Source organism: Ursus arctos, unplaced genomic scaffold (assembly GCF_023065955.2).
Source record: "Ursus arctos isolate Adak ecotype North America unplaced genomic scaffold, UrsArc2.0 scaffold_9, whole genome shotgun sequence".
Taxonomy (NCBI): domain Eukaryota; kingdom Metazoa; phylum Chordata; class Mammalia; order Carnivora; family Ursidae; genus Ursus; species Ursus arctos.
The window spans coordinates 47601676-47627658 of record NW_026623111.1 but is presented as its reverse complement, the minus strand read 5'-3'; the positions used below and the strand labels follow the sequence as shown (position 1 = coordinate 47627658).

Genomic DNA, 25983 nt, shown 5'->3' with positions numbered 1-25983 from the left:
ACGTGTACTATCTCATTTCTGTCCTTGTTCTAAGATTTCAAACTCTATTCCTTCCCTACAGTAGTTTGCCTCTACCCAAAACCACTTCTGTGAAGCATTAGAATTTATAGTGGCCCAACATATCAGTATGCCAAGATGTTGGAGGGGAGTTGAAAAATTGTCTATGACTATCAATGCTTCTTTTCTTTGTAGGTTTCTTGAAAAGCCCTGAAGACCTAATTTCCATAAGTAGGGGAACAAATAATAATGGTTGATTTATAGAAATGATATTCTGAAGAGTAATAGAAAATCAGTGTTCTAAATTTATAGTCACAAACATGGATACTTCTCAAAAACCTAATATTAGATTTTTTTTATTTTTTATTATTAATTAATTAATTAATTTTTAAAGATTTTATTTATTTATTTGACAGAGAGAGAGGCAGCGAGAGAGGGAACATGAGCTGGGGGAGTGGGAGAGGGAGAAGCACAGGAAGCCCGGTGCAGGGCTTGATCCCAGAACTCCTGGATCATGACATAAGCCGAAGGCAGACGCTTAACGACTGAGACACCCAGGTGCCCCTAATATTAGATTTTTTAAAAATGTAAGTGGCAAAAGGATGTATATGTTATAATGCCATTTATACAAAATTTTAAAAACAAAAAACAATGACATTGATTTTTATGGATATACGCTTAGTAGTAAAAGTGTAATGTGAGCATGGGGAATGTTTTAGTTGAAAACAAGGCGATGTGTTTCTAATTGGCATCTTTTTCAACTTTGTAGATCATACACATTGATTTTTATTTTAGGATGGAAGTTACTACATTTGGTTGTCTTTCACACTGTTAGCTCACTTTAAATATACATAAATATCCAGGATTTCTAGTGCTATTTGTTTTTATTCAAACTTCATACTTTTCTGTTTTATACAAACCCCATACAAAGATTAATCTGAATATGGAGATTCTTACAAGTCAGTTACTATGCTGTAACCTAAATCATAGCTCTTCTCAGATTGCCAGATAAGACTTCACAGTTATTTGATAAAGAATTCTGCTAGAACACTGTCAATGAAACAGTTCTGAAATATTCCTGCATAACTCTAGATATATTTCTCGGAAGGAGCTCAAATCATGAAAGAAAACTACATGAAATTTTGCTATAACTGCTTTGTTCTCCAGGGGACACTACTAAAGTAGTGTTGGGTCTCAGGCAGCTTAAATTACTTTTACTGTTTGAGAGTGGAGAGTGGTTAGTGCTACCTGGTTCCCTGAACAGAGGGCTATTTGCTCTCTTCTTTGACTCAAAGGAAAGGTGCTGTGATTGAGTATCAAGCACCAATGTTCAGCACAGCAGTCTTCTATAATGGGAAAAATGGCAGGTATAATACATTCTCAAATGTATCCTAAAGACCTAAAACACTAACAAAAAAAAAAAAAAAAGAAAGAAAGAAAGAAAAGAAGAAACCAAAAAACTCCTGTCTTTGTCTGGGTAGTTGCATTATTAGAAATGTATTTACTTTACTCAGTGCCTTCATAAGTCCATCAAAAACCCCATGCAGAGTTATTAAGAGAAGAATACCAGGTGTCAAAACATCAGTACGAAAAGTCCATTACACTCAAAGACAGAACAAAAAAGTCTAGTGATTAATTCACCTTTCAGGTATTACTGTCTAGCTCAGAAAACATCAACACCAACCACCTTGTGTATACTATACTGTGACAGCAGCAACCTTCAAATACAACTCACCACTTGAATTTTATAAATAAGATGAAAGGAAAAGAACAATGGATATTAAATGCCAATAAGAGCTGTGAGAATAGCCCTCTTTATAATAGTGCGCCATCATAGAACTTCCAGGAGGCCAAGCCATGGAAAAACAAACAAACAAACAAACAAACAGCCCCCTTCAAGAGGATGGCCAGTTGAATAAAACTTTTAGGTATGGTTGTTAACAATGTGATAACAGATCACACGTATTCTCACTTCCAAAGTTCCACGTTTGTAAGCACTATATTACTCATCACCTATAATATGTACTATATACCATTATATGCCTTATTACTTCTATATCTTATTAATGTTATATCCCAGCACCTAGTACTGGGCTTGGCACACAAAAATCCTTCAGAAATATTTGTTTTTGCATGATGGTAATAACCCCTCTGCTTAGACCAAATGCCTTAGAGCTGAATTCTCTGTCAGTATAGCTCTGAATCCATTTAATCTCTGCTGGATGTTTAAAAAGGTATCAAATATTACATGTCCAAAACTGAGTCCCTCATCATATCCTGTTTCTCTCTCCACCGTCCAAAAAACCTCTCTTCCCTCTGTTTTTCCATTTCAGTAAACACAACTTCATTATTTGAGGTATTCTTGCCGAAAACTTAGGAGTCATATTGATTCTTCTCTTTCACAAGAATCCATCAGGAAATCTTGTAGACCCTGCTTCTAAAGCTGGCAGCCACTCATCACCTCAACTACACCAAAGTGGTTGGAACCCCCCATTTTTTAGTAGCCTCCTAACTGATCTTCACACTTTGACCCTCGGCCCCCTTTCCTCTATATTCAACAGGACAGAGAAATTCTTTTTAAATATAATTCAGATAATATGACTCAATGATGAAAGGCGTCCAAGGTTTTCCATTTCAATGAAAGTAAAAACTAATCTTCCCCTATGATCCTCTGCCTTGTTTCTTGAATTCCACATATCAATGAGGTCATATGATAATTGTCTTTCTCTGATTGACTTAGAATCATAGGGAAGAGAGGAAAAAATGAAATAAGATGAAACCAGAGAGGGAGACAAACCATAAGAGAGTCTTAAATCTTAGGAAACAAACTGAGGGTTGATGGAGGGGATGGTGGAGGGGAGATGGGGTAACTAGGTGATGGGCATAGGGGAGGGTATATGTTGTAAGGAATATTGGGTATTATATAAGACTGATGAATCACAGACCTATATTCCTGAAACAAATAATACATTATATGTTAATAAAAGAAAAAAAAAAAAGAAAGTAAAAACCAAAGTCTTTCAAGGGTCTACAAGGTGCTATAACATCTGCATATCTGTGACATCATTTCCTATTCTCCCCTTCATTCAGTTCATTCCACCTAGTTGGCCTGCTCCATTCTTGGAACATGCTAAAGACATTCCAGTCTCAGAGGCTTTGCCTTTGATGTTCCTTTGGCCTGGAATGCTCCCCCAAAAGATAGCTGCATGGCTTACTTGCTACCCTCCTTCAGTCCCTCATTCAAATGTCACCTTCTCACAGAGGGTTTTTTTGAGTCACCATATTTAAATTGCAAACACCTGTTCCCTATTCTTTTTCCCTATTACTTTTCCTGCATTATTTTTCTCATCAGCACTTATCTACACTATCTATTTTGTTAATATTGCTTGTTGATGGTCTGTATCCCCCACTAGAAAGCACATTCCAAGAGAATAAGTAGTTTTTTCTCTTCTGATCCCCAATGTATCTGAAGGTCATACAAAATTGTCTACCATAGAGTGGATACACAATTAATGTGTTGATTAAATAAATGAATCTCTCTTAAATTATCCCCACCTTCTAGAACGGATTTAAATTATAAACTAAAAGTTGTTATCATGCTGTCCATTACACAAAATTTGGGACTCTTGGGTTCTTAAATCACCTGCTCTAAAATCTTAAGTAAAAGATAGAGAAAATTAGAGCTGGAGAATGAGTAGGTTGTTACACCACAATATCTTAAGATATGTTGAAATGTCAAGGTATTAAACAATTATGACAATGGAGACCAAACTATGCAAAACAAGGCTTCAGATTCTTGTGATAAGTAATTAAAATATATATGAAAGCAACAACAAAAAAAAGATAATATATATGAAAGTGAGAAAGTCGATGTTTCTTGTTTCCTTTTTTAATTTGAAAACAGGGGCACCTGGTTGGCTCAGTCGGTTAGCGTCTGCCTTTGCTTCAGGTCATGATCCTGGGATCGAGCCCCATGTTGGGCTCCTGGGTAAGCAGGGAGTCTGCTTCTCCCTCTCCTTCTGCCCCTCCCCATCATGCTCTCTCTCTCTCTCTCTGTCTCAAATAAATAATTAAAATCTTTAAAAGAAAAATCTGAAAACAGTCTGGATTATTTTGTTTGGCAGCAACTTTCATATATATAACCAAAAGTCTGTACAGATGATAAGGGATGGATCAGAAAAATAATAACTGTAACAAAAATAAATGCTAATGTTATATTAACTAAGGACACAAAACATTATTCAAACCAACTGACGAATTACCTAAGTTCATTTTATAACATTGCCAACTTAGTTTATGTTATTAATATTTGTGTTACTGATGAATTAAAGTCACAAAATTCCTACATTGAAGGAGGCAGATTTTAATTTTAGAATTTGAATTCTACATTCATTACTGTACAAATGTGTTTATGACTTTTAAATAATAAAAGACAAAGGGGCTCAATTTCACCTTTATATTCTTCTTTAAGATATAACAAAAATACAAAGTAGCAAAGGAAGATATATACCTAATATTTTCCTCCAGAGTTTGTACCATTCACAGACTAGTATAATTTGTTGGAAAGAATGCTTGCAAACTCATAACATTTTTTTTTTTTTAAAGATCTTATTTATTTGATAGAGAGAGACACAGCAAGAGGGAACACAAGGCAGGGGGAGTGGGAGAGGGAGAAGCAGGCTTCCCGCCGAGCAGGGAGCCCAATGCAGGGCTCAATCCCAGAACACTGGGATCAGGGCCTGAGCCGAAAGCAGATGCTTAACAACTGAGCTACCCAGGCGCCCCCATAAAATTTTTTTTAAATACAAAAAACCCAAAAACTCCTAGGAGATTAACTTCTAAAGAGAAGATGGAGAGATGTGAGAGGAAATCTTCAAGCAGAATGACAGAGTGATTCCGAGAATGACATTTTAGAAAGAAGACACTTTCAGGAAATGAAATGATTCTATCCTTTCTACAAAGAAATTTTTATTAAAACAATACTTGCTTTGCAGACTTTCTATGAAATTTCTACTCATATTTGAAATGCCAAATATTTTGTAAAACCTACGGAAAGTTTCTGATTTTCCCTTTTACATCCATCTCAGTGAATTTGCTTTGTCCTATCACTACGGATAGCTTGCTGAGTAACTCAAATACTACAAAAGGGTGAGTGTCACGCTTGGGAAAGAAAAATGCTGTAAACAATGATGTTTTGTGAAAGCTACTCTGTCAATGTAGGATACTCAAATATACAAATAGGTACATTTAATGAAACTCAATCCAAATTTACAGAAAAGGGAAAAGTGACTTTTGTCTTATTTTAAAATAATTCAGTCCAAGTATACTAAGACCTTCTGTGGAAATCTTGATGTTTCTAACTTTACTGTCCAAAAGGTAAGTCAACAAACAAGATGGAGAAATAGATTTTGAAATGGTTTTCACTTTAATTGCATATGTATTTCCAGATGGGACACAAACTACATGAACTAATTTTGAAGCCTTCTGGATGGCTTTTCTTTTTTCAAAATTTTAGAAAGTTGCATTATCTATCCAGACACTACTTGAAAATCACCCTGTAGTAATTATTAAATGTCGGCCAGGAATTATCAATTATCTGTTTTACTTTGTGCATAATAATGTGTATATTTAAATGTTCAGATTTATTAAACCATAATAACATGATTTTTAAATTGCCTCTTAAACATATCTCGTTCTGAAATATTTGTAACGTAGCTAAAATAAGTTTTCTTTCTTTTTTGCAAATATATGAGCACTTGCCTTGCTACTAATGTATCACATAAGTCAGTAGGTTTACAAAAGACTATTTTCTGATAAATGTTGTATAAACTCTGTGAATCAGTTCTTAGCATTGCTCTAACCCTTGGGAACCAGGTCATCAGACACAAAGTTCACTCTGCAAATGCTTGAGAAAATAAAAGGCTCAATGGACTCAGGAAATTAGGATTTCCTTTACAGGACAGGATGAAGGTCAAAGTTGAGTAACGCAGTGAGAAAAGCTATAACTACATTTCTTAGAATTTTTAAAGTAAATTAACCAAAAAGCTCAGCAACAATTTTCAAGTTTGTATTACATTGAAAAAAAAAATCAATCTAAATATTTCAGGCTTTAATTGCTAGCAGAGAAACCCTAGCAAGTAAGAGGACACAAAAATATCCATAACCAACTGTTTGGATTCAATAGAACTTATTCAGCAAATCTCTTTGGTTTCAAAAACATAGCCTAGCACACTCTAAGTTATTTGAAAGTTTCTTGCTTTGATTTAAAAAAACAAAATATGGAGTGCCTGGGTGGCTCAGTCAGTTAAGCATCCGACTCTTGATTTTGGCTCAGGTCATGATCTCGGGGCTATGAGATCGAGCTCCCCCTTCCCCATTGGGCTCTGTGCTGGGTGTGGAGCCTGATTCAGATTTTCTCTCTCTCTCTCCCTCTGCCCCTCCCCTCTTTCTCTCTCTAAAAAAAAAAAAAAAAAAAATATATATATATATATATATATATATAATAAATAAAATCCCACCATATTTGGTGAGCCAAATTTACAATTATCATAAAGAAGGAAACAGAAAAGGAAATAGTGGAAAATGTAGGAACTAAGTAGCTTACTGGAATTGAGAGTTAAACACAGTAATGGTTAAAAAGGGTAGATTAAAGTTGATAAACCAAAAATCAATTAGTGATCAGTTAGAACTTTTTAAAGGAAATGAAATGATCGAGCAGTAAATAAGAAGATTTTAGTAGCATCTGGGGTGAGGGTAGGAAATGAAGCAAGGTAGACAGAAAATTCCACCCTTAGTATTTCTGAGTTAAGTAAGGTGATGATGATGGTAATAGCTAAAATATAACTTAAAAATTTCATATTCTGTTAGAAGTGCTTATTTATTTTATTAGTATACCCAGTCATATAAAACATTACAATGTGATATTATTATTATTATCTCTAGTTTATAGATAAAGACACTGAAGCACAGAGAGTAAGTAATTTATCCCAGAGGACTCAGCTAATATGCAGTAGGATAGGATTGGTGGGAGGGTAACTAACTGTTTAGGTTTGCTCAGGACTATCCTAGTTTTAGTACTATGTTTTTGAATCCTTGAAAAGCCCTCCCCAAGACACAAAAGGATCCCAGGCATCAGAGATGCTTCAGAAGTTGGAAGAGAAGTACAAATCTGTATGATAGCCTAAAAATCAGAGTACTATCTGCAGTGCTGAATGGATGTGGCATTGATTACCTACTTTCTTTAGTGACTCCTGCTGTTTATCACCCTGACTCTTGATGTTGGCATCCATGATTTGCATTTCCCAATATCGGATCATGCATTGCTGCATGCCTCTGAGCGAGACAGCTTTAGTGCTTGTGATCATGTCTTCCTCTCTGACTTTGGATTAATTTTTGTGCTCTGTATCAAGATTTCACTACTTCAATTTTTAACATTGTAAATATTATGACCATGTTTCTAACAATTCATTGATGAAACTGAGAATGGCCATAATATAATAGTATGACAATATGAGAAAGGGCTAAACAACTATGCTATTTTAAAGACACATGGAAGAATTCATGAAACCAGATTAGAGAGGTAACCAAGACAGAACATTCTGAACAACACACAGAAATGAATTTGGGACCAAACATATACAAGAAAGAGAAGGTTGTATGAATGTGCTATGGAGGCTGAATCTCATAAGTTTGGGAAAGGACAGGAAAGTTTTTGTAAAAATCAAAAAGTTTTTAAAAAAATCTCCCCCGCCTCCAAAGACAACAATATTCAGTTGAAACTGACAGTCATTAAACGCACTGGAGTATACCGTAAGAATAAACATTCATTGTTGTTTCATTCCCTTGATTTCCCTATGTACCTAAGGAAAGTTACTTTTCCTGATTTGGAGATTGCAACTAAAATGTACTGTGGATAAACAATGGGGAAAATTTTGATAGCCAATGTTTTGGACTCTCATAGTGTAGAGCTCATTCCATCAGATTTTACTAATAATCATACTTTCTATAGGATATCAAGTGATGTATCGAATCTTGGCAACAAAAAATGTTTCCCCTACTTCTTAGGTATTTTGATTTGAAACAAGGAGTAGAAATCATTTTCCTGATTTCTATAAAAATTTTAATGAAACTTCAGAAGACATATACAAAAGATTGATGACACCTTGTTCAGGCATGAAGTAGACTTTGCTCATCTATGTGCATATCCAACTGACAGTGCAAATGTTAATTTTGGAAAATTCCATTCAGTCTATAAACTGTTTAGAAAAGAAAACAAACAGTTCTTACCTACTAAATATCCTGTATACCTTGTATACAAGGCAGCTAAAAGGAGATGTGGTTTGCTTACCTGTGAATGAAGTTTTATAATGAAACTTTTTGGTCACTTTTCAGTTTCCTCAAAATGTGCACAGTTTTTTTGTTTGTTTGTTTTATTTTGTTTTGTTTTTGTTTTTAACTTTCTAAAGGTAAGGAGACAACTTCCTGAGACATGTCCTACAAGATGGATATCATTGTTCCTGGTCATAGGGAAGATGTGAAAATACTGGTCTTCTATAAAATCTTATTTTCAAAGTGTGGGACAAAATGTCTTTGCCTAATTTTGAGATATATGACAGATGAGAATGAAGAAAAAATTTATAGTAAAACAAATTTTTATGATGTTTCTCCAAAACTGATGAACTCTGAAAAAGCTATTAGGAACCTAGAAATGGTAAACTGATTTCACATAAGTTGCATGAAGTTCTGTGGAGATTAGGACAAAATCTCATACAGAGAAAAACATTACTTATATTGGGGAGATTTAAGACTATTTTCAAAGAAAATGTCACCACCAAAGGGCAATCAAGTTAAACAGGACTTTCTCATTCCTTTATTAAAACTGTAACTTCTCTGGAAAACAATATTGAAATCATGAGGTGAAATTACCTCAGTGCTTTAAAAATATTATCCTCGAGGGGAGCTAGATGGCAGAGGAATAGGGGACCCCTTTCTCAGCCGGTCCCCTGAGTCGAGCTGGATAGGTACCAGACCAGCCTGAACATCCACGGAATCAGCCTGAGACGCAGGAAGATGCATCTGGATCTCTACAAATGAACATCTCCAGCGCTGAGTATTGAGGTACGAAGTGGGGAGCTGTGAAACTGTGCACAGATATCGGAAGATAAACGGAAGGGGGAGGGAGCCGCCACGTTCGGGCGCCGGGAAGCGGTAGCCACCTGCACGGGAGAGCGGGCGGGGCTCGCTGACGGCACCTGCGAGAGAACAGACTGGGACCGTGAGCAGGGAGCTCGCGCCACCAGACAGAAACGGAACTCCGGTGCGCTCACTGGATCCAGACTGAGACCGGGAGCTCCGGGAGCGCGCGGGGCGGCCGGTGGCTGGCAGCGTTAGAAACACAAAGGACAGAGACACGCCGGCCCTGGAAGTGAGGGCTGGGACGCTGGGTGTGGGGCGCACATCCCGGGATGCTGCAGGGTTGAGCAGCACCAACAGAAACAGAGTTAAAGTGGCCAGAACATCAGTAGAGAACGGTCCGCGATCCCTCTGTTCTGAGACAGAGGCTGAGATTTGGCCACTGCTGCTCTGACTCTCAGAAGAGGCACAGCAAAGCGCCAGGGAAAGCCGCCAGAGAACAAAAGCCTGGAAAGACCGGCTCACAGTGTGCCCATCCTGTCCCCCCTCGCAGGAGACATGGAGACTCTACCCAAACAGGGCTGCCTGAGTATCGGCACGGCAGGCCCCTCCCCCAGGAGGCAAGCTGAAAAATCAAGAAGCCCACATCCCTAAGATCCCTATAAAACAAGTGTGTACTGCCTGGGTCCCGGTCAATAATTTGGGCTCTGGACAATCCTGCAACCTCTCCTCATCAGAATGACGAGAAGGAGAAATCCCCCCCAGCAAAGAAAAGACAGTGAGTCTGTGGCCTCTGCCACAGAACTAATGGATACGGATATAACCAAATTATCAGAAATGGAGTTCAGAGTAACAATGGTCAAGATGATGTGTAGACTTGAAAAAAGTATTAACGAAAATGGTAATGAGAATATAGAATCTCTAAGGGTGGAAATGAGAGCGAATCTGACAGAAAATAAAAATCCTATGAACCAAATGCAGTCAAAACTAGAGGCTCTGACGGCCAGGGAGAATGAGGCAGAAGAATGAATTGGCGAATTGGAGGATGGGTTAGTAGAAGAGAAAGCTAAAATAGAATCTTGGCTCAAAAAAATCCAATCTCAAGAATGTAGGTTACAGGAGATTACTGACCCAATGAAGCATTCCAATGTCAGAATCATCGGCATCCCCGAGGGGGTGGAGAAAAACAGAGGTCTAGAAGAGATATTTGAACAAATTGTAGCTGAAAACTTCCCTAATCTAGCAAAGGAAACAAGCATTCGTGTCCAAGAGGCAGAGAGGACCCCTCCCAAGCTCAACCACAACAAACCTATGCCACATCACGTCATAGTGCAATTCGCAAATGTTAGATCCAAAGATACAGTATTGAAAGCGGTCAGGGCAAAGAAATTTCTCACGTACCAAGGCAAAGGTATCAGAATTACGTCAGACGTGTCTACACAGACCTGGAATAAGAGAAAGGGTTGGGGGGGCATTTTTAAAGCTCTTTCAGAGAAAAACATGCAGCCAAGGATCCAGCAAGGCTGTCATTCAGAATTGATGGAGAGATAAAGACCTTCCAGAATCGCCAGGCATTGACCAATTTCGTAAACACAAAACCAGCCCTACAGGAGATATTATGGGGGGTTCTATAAAAGTAAAAAGGCCCCAAGAGTGATACAGAACAGAAAGTCACAATCTATAGAAACAAAGACTTTACAGGTGACATGGCATCATTAAAATCATATCTCTCAATAATCAGTCTCAATGTAAATGGCATAAATGCTCCCATAAAGCATCACAGGGTTGCAGATTGGATAAAAAGACATGACCCATCCATTTGCTGTCTACAAGAGACTCATTTTGAACCTAAAGATACATTTAGACTGAAAGTAAAGGGATGGAATACCATCTTTCATGCCAATGGACCTCAAAAGAAAGCTGGGGTAGCAATTCTCATATCAGACAGATTGGATTTTAAACTAAAGGCTATAGTTACAGACCCAGAAGGGCACTATATTATTCTTAAAGGATGTATCCAACAAGTGGATATTACAATTATAAATATATATGCCCCCAACAGGGGAGCAGCAAGATACACAAGCCAACTCTTAACCAGAATAAAGAGACATATAGATAAAAATACGTTAATAGTAGGGGACCTCAACACTCCACTATCAGCAATAGACAGAGCACTGGAGCAGAAAACCAGCAAAGAAACATGAACTCTGAATGCCATATTCGACGAGCTGGACCTCATAGATATATATAGAACACTACACCCCAGAACCAAAGAATACTTATTCTATTCTAATGCCCATGGAACATTCTCAAGAATAGACCATGTTTTGGGTCACAAAACAGATCTCAACCAATACCAAAAGACTGAAATTATTCCCTGCATATTCTCAGACCACAACGCTTTGAAATTGGAACTCAACCACAAGGAAAAATTTGGAAGAAACTCAAACACTTGGAGACTAAGAACCATCGTGCTCAAGAATGATTCGATAAACCAGGAAATCAAAAATCAATTTAAACAATTTATGGAGACCAACGAGAATGAAAACACAATGGTCCGAAACCTATGGGATACTGCAAAGGCAGTCCTAAGGGGGAAATACATAGCCATCCAAGCCTCACTCAAAAGAATAGAAAAATCTAAAATTCATTTTTTATATTCTCACCTCAAGAAGCTGGAACAGCAACAGAGGAACAGGCCTAATCCACGCACGAGAAAGCAGTTGATCAAGATTAGAGCAGAAATCAATGAATTAGAAACCAGGAGCATAGTAGAACAGATCAACAGAACTAGAAGCTGGTTCTTGGAAAGAGTAAATACAATTGACAAACTGCTGGCAAGACTTATCCAAAAGAATAGAGAAAGGACCCAAATTAATAAAATTATGAATGAAAAGGGAGAGGTCACAACCAACACCAATGGAATTGGAACGATTATTAGAAACTTTTATCAACAGCTTTATGCCAATAAATTAAGCAATCTGGAAGAGATGGAGGCCTTCCTGGAAACCTATAAACTACCAAGACTGAAACAGGAAGAAATTGATTTTTTAAACAGGCCAATTAATTATGAAGAGATTGAAACAGTGATAAAAAACATTCCAAAAAACAAAACACCAGGACCAGATGGTTTTCCCAGGGAATTCTACCAAACATTCAAAGAAGAAATAATACCTATTCTCCTAAAGCTATTTCAAAAAATAGAAACAGAAGGAAAGCTACCAAACTCATTCTATGAGGCCAATATTACCTTGATCCCCAAACGAGGCAAAGACCCCATCAAAAAGGAGAATTACAGACCGATTTCCCTAATGAATATGGATGCCAAAATTCTCAACAAGATCCTGGCTAATAGAATCCAACAGTACATTAAAGGGATTATCCATCATGACCAAGTGGGATTCATCCCTGGGATGCAAGGGTGGTTCAACATTCGCAAATCGATCAGTGTCATAGATTTTATCCAGAAGGAAAAAGCCAAAAATCATATAGAATCAGATGATAGAATCATCTCAATAGATGCAGAAAAAGCATTTGACAAAATACAGCATCCTTTCCTGATTAAAACCCTTCAGAGTATAGGGATAGAGGGTACATTCCTCAATCTCATAAAAACCATCTATGAAAAGCCTACAGCAAATATCATTCTCAATGGGGAAAAGCTGGAAGCCTTTCCCTTAAGATCAGGAACACGACAAGGATGCCCACTCTCGCCATTATTATTCAACATAGTACTAGAAGTCCTTGCAATGTCAATCAGACGACAAAAAGGGATCAAAGGTATTCAAATCGGCAAAGAAGAAGTCAAAATGTCTCTCTTCGCAGATGACATGATACTCTATATGGAAAACCCAAAAGAAGCCCCTCCCAAACTATTAGAAGTTATATAGCAATTCAGTAACGTGGCGGGATACAAAATCAATGCTCAGAAATCAGTTGCTTTTCTATACACGAATAACGAGACCGAAGAAAGAGAAATTAGGGAATCCATTCCATTTACAATAGCACCAAAAATCATACGTTACCTCGGAATTAACTTAACCAGAGACGTAAAGGACCTATATTCTAGAAACTACAAATCACTCTTGAAAGACATTGAAGACACAAAAAGATGGAAAAATATTCCATGCTCATGGATCGGAATAATTAACATAGTTAAAATGTCCATGCTACCCAGAGCAATCTACACTTTCAATGCTATCCAGATCAAAATACCGATGACATTTTTCAAAGAACTGGAACAAATAGTCCTTAAATTTGTATGGAAACAGAAAAGGCCCCGAATCGCCAAGGAACTGTTGAAAAAGAAAAACAAAGCTGGGGGCATCACAATGCCGGATTTCGAGCTGTACTACAAAGGTGTGATCACAAAGACAGCATGGTACTGGCACAAAAACAGACACATAGATCAGTGGAACAGAATAGAGAATCCAGAAATGGACCCTTGGCTCTTTGGGCAACTAATCTTTGATAAAGCAGGAAAAAACATCCAATGGAAAAAAGACAGTCTCTTCAATAAATCGTGCTGGGAAAATTGGACAGCTACATGCAAAAGAATGAAACTTGACCACTCTCTCACACCATACACAAAGATAAACTCCAGATGGATAAAAGACCTCGATGTGAGACAGGAATACATCAAAATCCTAGAGGAGAACATAGGCAGGAACCTCTAGGACATCGGCCACAGCAACATTTTTCATGACACATCTCCAAAGGGAAGAGAAGCAAAAGATAAAATGAACTTGTGGGACTTCATCAAGATAAAAAGCTTCTGCACAGCCAAGGAAACAGTAAAAAAAAACTAAGAGGCAGCCCACGGAATGGGAGAATATATTTGCAAATGATACTACAGATAAAAGACTGGTATCCAAGATCTACAAAGAACTTCTCAAACTCAATATGCGAGAAACAAATAAACAAATCATAAGATGGGCAGAAGATATGAACAGACACTTTTCCAATGATGACATACAAATGGCTAACAGACACATGAAAAAATGTTCAAAATCATTAGCCATCAGGAAAATTCAAATCAAAACCACACTAAGATACCACCTTACGCCAGTTAGAATGGCAAAAATTGACAAGGCAAGAAACAACAATTGCTGGAGAGGATGTGGAGAAAGGGGATCCCTCCTACATTGTTGGTGGGAGTGCAAGTTGGTACAGCCACTCTGGAAAACAGTGTGGAGGTCCCTTAAAAAGTTAAAAATTGAGCTACCCTATGATCCAGCCATTGCACTACTGGCTATTTACCCCAAAGATACAGACGTAGTGAAGAGAAGGGCCATATGCACCCCAATGTTCATAGCAGCTTTGTCCACAATAGCTAAATCGTGGAAGGAGCCGAGATGCCCTTCAACAGATGATTGGATTAAGAAGTTGTGGTTCATATGTACAATGGAATATTACTCAGCTATCAAAAAGAACGATTTCTCAACATTTGCTGCAACATGGACGGCACTGGAGGAGACAATGCTAAGTGAAATAAGTCGAGCAGAGAAAGGCAATTATCATATGGTTTCTCTCATCTATGAAACATAAAAACTAGGTAGACTGGTAGGAGAAGAAAGGGATAAAGAAAGGGGGGTAATTAGGGGCACCTGGGTGGCACAGTGGTTAAGCGTCTGCCTTCGGCTCAGGGCGTGATCCCGGCATTATGGGATCGAGCCCCACATCAGGCTCCTCCGCTATGAGCCTGCTTCTTCCTCTCCCACTCCCCCTGCTTGTGTTCCCTCTCTCGCTGGCTGTCTCTATCTCTGTCGAATAAATAAATAAAATCTTAAAAAAAAAAAAAAAAGGGGGGTAATCAGAAGGGGGAATGAAGCATGAGAGACTATGGACTATGAGAAACAAACTGAGGGCTTCAGAGGGGAGAGGGGTGGGGGAATGGGATAGGCTGGTGATGGGTAGTAAGGAGGGCACGTATTGCATGGTGCGCTGGGTGTTAAACACAACTAATGAATCATCGAACTTTACATCAAATCCAGGGATGTACTGTATGGTGACTAACATAATATAATAAAAAACATTAAAAAAAAAAAGAAAACCAGTCATCTTAAAAAATAATAATAATAAAATAAAAAAAAGGAAAAAAATAAAAATATTATCCTCGATAGTGTTTTACCTTATGTTAACAACCAGTGTGCTTGGAAGTGTTTAAAATTGATAAATATTTTGGACATGGACAGCCTATATGATGAATTCACAGATGCAAAAGAACTGACAAACAGTTGGTCTACCAATTAAGCCTCTAGATACTAAGTGGAGGGGCATATCTGGAGAGATGAGAACTAATTCCTAAAAGTCTAAAAACCTAGTAGGTAATGACATTAAGTAAAATCTTTTGTAGTGTATACTCAACATTTTTTATTTTTAAGTAATCTCTATACCTAATGTGGGGCTTAAACTTACAACCATGAGATCAAGAGTTGCATGCTCTACCAATTCAGCCAGTCAGGCACCCCTATCCTCAACATTTTTGTTGAGAGGATATTTCGTTTGATGTCATCACATTGGATTGACACTAGGAACCTGTTATGTGGGGTTGGTAAGAGCAGAACTATAGGTCAAAGAGAATTTTACTTTTGACTATATTCACTTTTAATTCTCTAAAAAAAGAGAAAAAGACAGAAACATTTCATAGCTATTTCTATTAAATATGAGTCATATCTGTTTAATTATTGTACCAACTTTTTGAAGTCTCATTTTATATACCTTAAAAATATGCAATGATATAGCCCCCAAATTTAAATCTCCAAAAGAAGATCTGTAGTATCAGAGGACAGAAAGACCTATTTAGAAAATGTTTTTATAGTTTTTCACACTATTAGCCCTACTATTAATTAGTATTAAACACTACCAACGGTCACAGTTAAATAGTAATAACACATATCTGTATAATTACTTAATAAATATTAAGTATATTTTTGATTTGGTAGTGCTGTTTCTTAGTGAGTGCTCTAAAAAGTTGATCACCCTAACCTGTGGCCAAATATTCCATGCTCTTCACAACTTCACCAACAGTGGAGACAACCACAGATTCTTTCCTTTACTCTTTTTATGACCCAATTATACTAAGCTCCTCAGAAATGGATAGAACCAGGCCTGCCTGGGTAAAAATTTCTTAAAAATATCCTTTGACTGCAATGATTAAATCCAGCAGTTTTATTAACACAAAGTTTGTTCGTGACTATCCAGGAATTTTCCTCAATCTCATACAAAATGTGTAACTTCTCCTAAGATTGTTTCCATTAAAACACACACACACACACACACACACACACACACACACACACACAATTTTTGAAAGTACTTCTTAAAGGGCTTAGATGATGTGAAAAGGTGTAGCAAAGCTGAAGTATAGTGAAAGGAAATAATAGAACTGCCAGACTTGAATTACCCAGATATGTTTATTGCTATATATTTATCATTCTCCTTATAGAGAAATTTCCTTTGTCATGTAAGCAACGATAAATTCACCACAATAAGAAAGAAAAGTTTTAAAATAGAGACAAGTTAACTTAGGTTTAAAAGAGAAAGTAATTTTGCATAACTAGATTATGAAAACCATACAAATAGAAACTGCAGCTAGCCCAAAGTATCTAACAAAAGCTTGGTTGATTCTTCTAAGAATTTTCATTGGATGTCTATTCTGCTTCAGGTACTAAATAAAACAGAATGTAAATATAAACACTCAGACACTCACACACACGCACACATCTCATTTTTATTTCATTATTTCAATTTCATTTGATTTTCTTAACTAAAGCAATTTCAGGAAAAAGAGAAAGAGGACGGTTACTGGGCTTCCTTTTTCCCATTTTCATGAATAAATTTATTGCATTTTAAACAGGGTAGAGGTCTTCCAGATAATAACCCTGGGGATAATTACTTCACATACCTAGAGACAATAACTTGAGGTAACGTTAAATTTTATAAAATTAACATCTTAAAAGTTCTATGAATTGCTTACCTAAATCAGCAAGCAACCAACCATAGAAAACCTTTAAAACCTAAAGATGCTTATTACACTGTAAGGATACACCTAGTAAATCGGCAGTCCTTTGAATTGTAGAGACAGGAAAATGGTTTAGTTCAGCCACATTTTTGTTCAAATGCTTTAAAAATCTTATTTATAGGGGCGCCTGGGTGGCGCAGTCATTAAGCGTCTGCCTTCGGCTCAGGGCGTGATCCCGACATTCTGGGATCAAGCCCCACGTTGGGCTCTTCTGCTGGGAGCCTGCTTCTTCCTCTCCCACTCCCCCTGCTTGTGTTCCCTCTCTCGCTGGCTGTCTCTGTCATGTCAAATAAATAAATAAAATCTTTAAAAAAAATAAAATCTTATTTATAAAGTAGACCTTGTTGCCTACCTTAGAAAGCTATATAAATATTCTGAAAATCTAGCCTAATTCCTCAAGAGGCCAGTAGTTCTCGAGCTTTATCACTTTATTTACCAGACACAATGGAATGAAACAGGCTAGAAAAAAAAAAAGAAAATCACTGAATAGCCTTGATGTTAAAAAAAAAAGTAAAATTTTGTGATCCAGAACAGAGCATAGTTAGTAAACATATCAACTAGTTCTTACTAAGAACAGTATAAACAATTAAGGATATTTTTAGAACATTAGGACGGAAAAGGTTTTATGCTTGGTTTCTTTTGCTTAGTTGGTTGATAATACCTTCTTAAGCTGGGTAAATTGGGTAAGTAGAGCTATTATATTTAAATTAATAAGAAAATAATTCCTTCAGTTAGTCAATGCTAAAAATTATCTCACTAATGAAGAAGAAATGCAATCAATAAAAAAGTTATGTATTGATTGTATTAGCATTGATTTATGATTGTACTTAAAATTGAATTTGGTAGTGCTGATACTGCAGGAATTTAATGTCCATATAACCAACATTTTGAAAGGCTGGAAAGTTATTTGTAGTTATGATATATCTTGCTGCAAATTTATTATTTGACAATTTCATTGTGGAAAAAAAGTCTGTCACTTCAAAAAGTGAGACAAAGTACCAGCCTAAACTCTTCTCTTTTTTAGGGAAAACTTAGCTATATAGCACTAGATAAAAATCATTACATTTTATTAGAAATAAAATTAAATATTTCGGCCTTGACAATTAACTACCCCCAGAATCAAGAGCTCAAGGGCTTTAAGGACAGGTAAGCATATCGTGAATTTAAAAAATATATTTTTAGAAAACTTTATAATTTTCAACATGATTTTAATACATTTTGTTACTCAATCCCTAAAATAATTCTGAGATACCGTTAGAAAAAAATTATTAGTCTTATTTAACCAATTTAACAATAGGAACAGGGAATTCAGATGATTTGTCTGAGAACAAGAAGCAATTTCCCAAATCATTGGAATCGGACCCTAAGTCTCCTAATTTTTAATTCCTACTGCAATTTCCCTTCAGATTATAAATTGGACAAATAAATTATGATAATAATATCTGTTGTGGTGTTGCAGATTAAATGAGATAATGTATGTACACATTAAAGAAATGACAGTCATTCCTATTATTACAGGACATGCCAGGCCCTTCTGAGAGGTGAAGTTCTCACTCAATCTCCACTCTTCAGAATCTCCATAAACTGGATTACTTATTCCTTATAGAATATTTCAAACTAGAATTGCAGATGAATCTCCAGCTGCTATTTTTAGCCAAGCTTACGTACTGAAGATGATAAAGAACCTAAAAATTCCAAGTGTAAGGATCCAAGCTGTGTATGAGAAGATCACAGGTTTCTTTTTGATTAAAAATTCCACTACAACCCAGAAAGAAAAACAATCAGAGAGAGTGTTGTTAATACTCTTAAAAATATGAAATTTACTGAAAAAATGTACTGTAAAATGACAAAAACCCAGCCTTATTTCATGCTACTTCAACCCTGTCGCCCTCATTTTGCTTAAACAGCTATGTGCCTTTATCTAGAGCACATTCCTTGACCCTTCAAGGTCGAGTTCAGACTTGTTCCCGTGTGCTACTACAGCATCCTCTACCACAATGATGAGACATTTCTCACAAAGTGCGGAGTTTGCTGATTACTTATCTGTGCTATTAACTGGACCATGAGCTTTGCCTATTACAAAGACAATAGTCAACTATTTGAGAAACAAAGGGTAGACCAAACACATCACAATTTAAAAAATGAGATGACTAAACCAAAGTTTTCAAACATGTTTCCATAGATTCCTCTAAATTACAAAAAGTTCAATGTCCTGTTCAATGTTCCAACAAGGGGCCTCTTGATACAATGGAAGGGATACAGTATTTCCCACATGGATTTCTTGCCCAAAATGTTTAACTTGAATTATGAGAAAACAATCAGAAAGATTGAAATTGTGGAATATTCTAACAGGACAAATGGCCTGGACTTTATCAAATGTCATTTTCATGAAAGACAGAAGCAGGTAGGAAAATTTCTGCATTAAAGAAGGCTAAAGAGATGTAGAAACTAAAGGCAATATGTGATCCTTCTCCTGGGTACTGCATTGAAAATCAAAGGCTATAAAGGACATTATTTGAATTATTGGAAAAATTTGTGTATGGATTCCATACTAGAGGATAGTACTTAATCAGTATTAAATTTCTGTGTTTGTTAATAGTAGGAAGAGAATGTCTGTGTTCATAAAACATGTTTGCTGGAAGATTTAAGAATTAAATATTATAAAGTCAGCAATTTACTTTTGAAAAATCAAATAATACAGCTAAATATATATGCACAAACAAACACAGAAAAGTGGCAGTCAAATGTGTCAAAAATTCAAATGTAAATTCAGAAAAATGGGTATATGAGTGTTAAGTGTACTGTTTTTCAACTTTTTAATAAAAGTTCTGTAAAAAGAGTAGAAGAAATAAGTGATCAAAGAATTTTTAATGGCTTATTTTTCTTCAAATCCATAATTTCAGCTCTTCTCTCTATATAAATAGCTAATTTTGGATATATCTTCCCCTTTCACAAACTGAAGAAGTCTAACCAGAGCTAGTTGCCAATTCTTCTCAAATGCATATGCAAAAAGTATCCTCCTTTCTACCTCTAGGTAGGCTACCTTTCCTCTCTTCCTCCCTGTCCTGTACAGAGATAGAGGGAAGATAGAACTTTCCTTTTCTTCTTCTAATAGTTTCCCCTTTTTATGGCAACTTCATCAGAAGTCAAACAAAAAAGACTGTAGGCAATTGGTGATCCAGTATAGATTAGGAGTTAGTGATAGGGAGTCAGCATTCTTCATTTCTTGTTATTTATTCAAAAGAGAATTAGAGTTGATGTCATGTGGTGTTCCAGGAGCCATGGTGGTGGGAAGAAAATTCTCCCTTCACATTCACTCATATTTTGAAATATCTCCTCAGCTTACTCTCACAAGTAACATGAAACTGGAAATATTCTCTCTGATTTAGGAAATTAAAAGACCTGTGTTTGCAAGTGTCTGATCCAGGGGAGGGGTGTGGGTCAGTGAGGAAGGTAGTGTTATCATTCTTTTATTAACTGAAAGGGATATGTTGCTTCTTGGTAGCCTGGACAAAAATGTAACCAACTCTAGAAAATCACAAATTGTTACAGGGTTAGATCTAGGTGTGTTGGACTCCAGAATAAATACAGTAACTGATTTCAAGAACTTAAAATTCAGAGGAACTAAAAGAGACATAGAGATAAGCTATCGTGCAAAATATATATTTCTCAGTATAAAAACGAATCCGTACTTTAAGGAAGTATATATATCATTTAGGGTCTGGGCATGGCTGAACTTTCCCTCTCAATAAATACATTTCAAACTGGTAGATGGAAAACGTTTACTATATTACATATGTAACATATGCTCAAAGTTCTGCTGTGGTTTTCCACTGCACTTTGAGCAAAACCTGCACCCAGAGTCATTCTGATGGCCTACAGAACCTTCCATTCTAGACCCTTTGACTTTTTCTGCTACTGTACTTTCTCTCTTGTTCTTTCCACTACAACTATACTGTTCTTGAAGTTCCTCAGACACATCAGAATCACCCTGGTTCAGGGTACAGCTCTTGTTCCCTCTGCCTGGAAGACTCTTTCCCCAGATGATCTACACAGCTGACTCTCTCACTTCTCTCTGCTCTTCATACTGCGCTAGTGTCTAATGAGAGAGGTAAGACAATTAAACAGCATACTAGCAAATAAATAATTTCAAATTTTTGTAAATGTATGAAATATATCATAAAATGGTTCACAGAGAACATCCAAGAATAATTCTTGGTTCTAAAAGGGTGCCAATTTTTAAATATAAAGTTAATATTCAAGATATTGTAACAAAATCTTACATGTTGGACCATTTTTGAAACCATTTTCTTTTTGTGGAATATTCCATATTTGGAGGGTATTCAATTTGTCAGTTTCTAGTATCTTTCCTTAAATAAATACTTAAAGTACCATATACCAGTTATGATTTTTAATGTCTACTTCTCCCTCAATCCCTACATGCTATATGTGGTAAAATTAAAAAAAAAAAAAAAAGCATAAAAATTTGGCAATGAAGTGTACAAACCTAAGCATCATACACTAAACATTTTATTTTTTAATAATAAAATCATTGCTTAAACTCAAAATAACTTTTCTTTTTGGAATTTAAAGAACAAAAATATTCTTTTAAAAATATAAGTACTTTCCTTCATGAGCAACTGCAGAATCTTGCAACATAAAACTACCTATTTTCTTCCAGCCTAGAAAAAAGTTCAGCTATAAAACATTTGACACACAGAATCTATGGTATGACATTAAAATTTTCTGAATTGTCACTGTTTGGAATCAATACTAAATAAATAAATAAATACAATGATCTCAAACAGCAAAATCAATGCTTATACCTGGACTGGAGTGAAGTTGGGGTGGGAGCAATAGGATATATGAAATTAAAAAAAAACACAGAAAGAGAGAGATGCAAACATCAAACTAAGGAAAGTGAAGCCTTTTAAAAATAATAAAGGGGCACCTGGGTAGGTCATTGTGGTAGGATAAGCAGACTGCTCCTCCCTCAGCCCTCCCCCCGCTTGTGCTCTCTCAAATAAACAAATAAATCTTATACATAAAAAAAAATCAATGTTAAGTTGAACTGACAGGAAAAATTTATTATTATTTTTTAAATTATCTCCCAAAGAATTACAATTTGAATAGAGGAAAGAGCTATAGGTGATATAAACTCTTTTCTAAAGCATTTGTTACAATGCTTTACAAAATCGCAGTAGAAATGTTAATCAATTAGTTTGAAACTTACACTCCTGCAAACTAAAATACTCCTCCCACAAAGGGTGTTCACAAAAAGAATCACTAGGAAGAGAAGAGATAGACAATTGATGTATTTAACATTCTGCTGAACAACAGACAAATACACCTGTAGGTGATTCACAATAAAGGAAAGGTCTTAAAATACCATAGATACTCTGTTTGGTATAAAATTACCTAAATTTCTGTAATGATTACTTAAAATAAAAAGATTTTATTTGTTTATTTGCGAGAGAGTGCATGTGCCTGAGCAGGGGGAGAGGCAGCGGGAGAGGGAAAGAGAGAATCTCAAGCAGACTCCCTGCTGAGGGCGGAGTCCAAGGCGGGGCTCAATCTCACTCTAGATCATGACCTGAGCTGAAATCAAGAGTCCAATGCCTAAGGGACTGAGACTCCCAGGCACCCCCGGAATGGTTACATTTGTGTCTAAAAGAGAAGACAATTAAATGTTTCCTTAGACAACAGAAGTACAGTGAACTCGGAAGTAGTTAACCAGCAAAATTGCCACCTTAGGTAGAAGCACCCCCTGCCTTCTTTAACCTGCCTAAATTGACCTAGCTATTGTTGAAAAGAAAACCACAGGCCCAAAATGGCATCACTCAGGCCAGGTCACCAAAGGTATCAAGCCCCTAAATTGGGCTTAATACCTAACCTAATTGCAGTTTCAATCTCCCCTAGAAATGTTAAGTCTCAATCAGCCAGTCAGGAATTTTCTGATAAACATCAATGAGGTGATCTGTCACATGTGTCCTCTCCATCTCTCTAAAGATGAGGTAACTCCACCTAACAAGACCCCCAAATTTCCCCCAAGGGAAGGTGACCTTGCCTGAAACAATCCTTTCCCTAGTTTTGCTAATAACTTCCTTGTCCCATCCTTTCCTATAAAAACCTTCCATATTGCACAAATCATTGGAGTTCCTCTCTACTTGTTAGATGGGACACTGCCTGCTTCATGAATCCCTTAATAAAGCCAATTAGATCTTCAAACTTACTCAGTTGAATTTTTCTTCTTTAAAATTATGAAATCTCTCTTACTACCCCACTCAAAAATCAGTCTTAGCCCTTCCTCTCCCTTGATAAAGTATGAATTCCCTGAGGTCAGGAAACTGTTTTGCCTTATCTATTCCTCACAGTATTTTGTGGGTCAGGGGGAATAATTTGAAATTTTAAATAGGGTGGACAGGGTGAGCCTCTTTGAGAAGGTGACAGTGAAGCAGACTTAAAGGGGATGAGGAAGCTGGCTCTGGTGGCTGTTTGGGGGGTAGAAAAAGGGGGACTTTCAGGTCTAACTAAATACCTGACGTGTTTGTGGAGAGGCAAGGTGGCCTGTCATGGCTGAAGCCAAGGGTGCTAGAGGAAGAGTAGTAGGAAAGGAGGTCAAAAGATGCTAAAGAGGCAAGATTTGGGATTTGCTCTTATTGAGAGAAGGAATCATTCAAATTTGATCAAAGATATGAAGTTCCTGATTTGCATTTTAAAGGAATTACAGAGCTGATTTTTGAGAATGAATTAGACTAGTGAGAAGGTTTGACTCACATTTTAAGAGTACCCCTCTGGCAACTCTACTGAGAATAAATTTAGAAGGGGCACGGAGGGAAGCAGGGAGACCAACTAAGAGGCTGTAACTAGAAAGTGGAGGCCAGATGACAGTGGCTGGAACCTGGGTGGTAGTGACGAAGACGCTGAGAATTTGTCAGATCCTGGATTTTGCAGCTTATGCTCATAGGATTGTGTGTGCAGTGTGAGCAAAAAGAAACAAATCAAAAATGATGCAGGGCTTAGGGCCTGAGCACCTGGAAGGGCAGAACAGCCCTTTACTAAGAAGACTCAGGTGGGAGAATACCTGAAGCGTAGTTCTAGAATTGAGACACTTATTAGAAGCCCAAGTGGATTTAACAAGTCAGGAGTTGAATCTATGAGTCTGGAGTTAAAAAGTGGAGATAGAAATCTGGGACTCATGAGATGTTTAGCACCATATGGCTACATAAGATCATCGAGGGACAAAGAACAGATAAGGCCTACACTAGACCTAATTACACTTTGCGCCAGAGCAACAAGGAGAGATCACGGCGAGGAGGAGGAACCAACAAAGTTAGCTAAGAAGGACCTGCTGCATAGGAAGGAAAGAAAGATGAGAGAGGGATATACCCAAGGCAAAGTGAAGGAAGTGTTCAGTGCAAATTCTCCACGCGTTGCCTTACTAAATACATCCTACTGATCCTTCAGAACGGGACATTTTTTTGATAAGCCCCTTCTCAGCAGCCCTGCCTCAACAGATGATCTTTCTCTGCATTGCAAAATCACAGTGCAGGTCTCAATTCCAATACTCAAAACTGCTGATAAAAGAACGAAGGAAGTGCTCGATGAACAGCAGAGAAGCACAGATGATAGATAAGGACAGCATGTCAGCGCACGGGTAGAGACTGGAGTAAAGACCGACGCATCAGGGTACCACGGCTTGACGGCAACAGCTCTGACATGACTCGGCTAACTCCTCTCGCTCTCCTTCCAAGCTCATCAAGCCAAACTATCCAATATGATTTTGTTTCCTTCCTACATTTTCCTGTGGAGTTAGAAAGTGACAACTAGCAACAATAAATATCTAATCCAACCGGTCGCTGTATTTCTCACTGTGCACAAATAGATTCGTGTTCTGTTTTAGAAATTTCGTCTCATGTAAGTTTGGTTAGTGTGTTTCTTTTTGGACTTGTGGTGGTGTTCAGTCTGCTTGTTTTCTGGGTTTCAAGTGCCAAAACCATGCTGTGAGATCCAAATGAGGCTGACTGGCAATTGCAAAAGATTATGGTACAGAAAACCAGGACATCCATGCTGTGTGAATGCTTGCTAAAGGGAAATATTGATTTGCATTTATTTTGTCTCTTGTCGACATGCAATAATGGTCATAGCCGGGATTCTTGTATAATAGATCGAGGAGAGGGTGCTATGCCATGCCTGCAGCAAAAGGTGATATTTTATTGTTGTTTCAAATATGATCCATTTTTCTGGGTTTGAATTTATTCCCTAAATGGAAAAAATAGAATCCCAGAGCCACACGAACACATTCCAGGTTGAAATCTAACATTTGTTAGTATAGCTGGTCTTGCGAAACTACATCAATCTGTGATGCTCTGATAAATAGGGGATGTAGTCCTTTAAAGACCAAAACGTAAACTGTGCTGACACAGCTACGGTAATTTACTTTTAAGGAGCTAACAGGGTTTGGATTTGGTCTCCCTCTGGGATACCCATACTCTCTCTAAATTCAACAGTGTCAAGGAAAATTTTGGATGAGATTATTTGGAAAAATGACATCAAGTAGATAAAATCTGTGCCACAGTCTTCACTTTTGAAACCATGCTAGAGAGTAATCTTTCCTCTCTTTTTATTGACATCAGGGAGATGCGAAGAGAATTTACAAGTGTATAATTTACTGTTACTAATCCATCAAAGTCTATAACCAAGCTAATAAGCCCTTTGTATTTTTATGTCCTAAATATATCTGAAATCTAAATCCTTTTCATGCTCTCTCCCTGCCCCCATGGCTGCCAGACTCATGCCAGGAGGAAACTGATGCAGCCAAATTAGCTGTG

General features: G+C 37.1%; 1 protein-coding gene across 8 annotated transcripts in view; it reads right to left on the bottom strand.

Annotated features, from left to right (window-relative positions):
* Positions 1 to 25983, bottom strand: part of ADGRL3 (adhesion G protein-coupled receptor L3) — a 788566-nt gene that overhangs the window by 95969 nt on the left and 666614 nt on the right. The gene's annotated exons all lie outside the window — the stretch shown is intronic.